General features: G+C 36.4%; 1 protein-coding gene across 2 annotated transcripts in view; it reads right to left on the bottom strand.

Moving 5' to 3' along the window:
• LOC107690973 (acid-sensing ion channel 1-like) overlaps positions 1–961 on the bottom strand; it is an 86,095-nt gene that overhangs the window by 2,926 nt on the left and 82,208 nt on the right. The gene's annotated exons all lie outside the window — the stretch shown is intronic.

Genomic DNA, 961 nt, shown 5'->3' with positions numbered 1-961 from the left:
TCGTTGCCTTGTACCTTACATGTGCAATGACAATAAAGTTGAATCTAATCTAATCTAGAAGGAAACTCAAAAGAGCTGCAGACGAACAAAACCTACTGAATAAGCCTGTATTTACTTCAAATAACAACAAAATTTTGTGTTCAAAATACTACAAAAGAATAATGGGACTGAGTTAATTCTCCTTTTGAAAATAATCTAAATGTAACTTATTTGCTTTCTCACTGTCTTTTGTCTTATTACGTATAATTCAGCAGTGTAAAACATTTCTTAAGTAAAATTTCCATATAAATTTCTTCCCCTACCGAAAGTTCAAAAACAGCCAAGCAAAACTGGTTAAGTCACGAATAGGATAAACGAACGGATGGACGAGCCCCCAATTGTCACGATCCGACCAGTCTAGGGTTGGCAAGGCCAATGACAAGAATAAAATTAAAGAAATAATTTAGCTCCTCTCCTGTTCCAGCTCACAATGACCACAATAGAGCCTTATTCACAAGCGAAAGTCTGTTTATTACATCTTTAAATTGACGTTTGGAAGCACATCTCGTCGGAAGGGGATCCAGGCCAAAATAACAAACCAAAGGGCTTAGTCCTTCCAGTTCAGGAAACGGCGTTTCCGCAGCGCCACTAACCAGAATGGTTACACACACTATAACACCGTCATTTAACCACACTACACAACCAACTGTTGTCTGGAGCAGGAGACAGAGGACGTAACAATAACATATAAGCCTGTGAAATTCAGTAAATTCAGTAACACGAAAATATTTCCACTAAGTAATCTTAACTTACTGTCACTTATTTTTTTATTTCTTTAAGGTTGAGATGAGGTTTGCTAATCGTTGTTGCAGACCATATATACACTATTGTTCAAAAGTTTTGGATTCCGTAGGATTTTTATGTTTTTAAAAGATGTCTCTCATGCTCACCAAGGCTGCATTTATTTGATCAAAAATACAGT

Source organism: Sinocyclocheilus anshuiensis, unplaced genomic scaffold (genome assembly GCF_001515605.1).
Source record: "Sinocyclocheilus anshuiensis isolate Anshui unplaced genomic scaffold, SAMN03320099.WGS_v1.1 scaffold102, whole genome shotgun sequence".
Classification (NCBI taxonomy): domain Eukaryota; kingdom Metazoa; phylum Chordata; class Actinopteri; order Cypriniformes; family Cyprinidae; genus Sinocyclocheilus; species Sinocyclocheilus anshuiensis.
The sequence above is the reverse complement of the archived record's forward strand: the minus strand, read 5'-3'. Positions and strand labels throughout refer to the sequence as shown.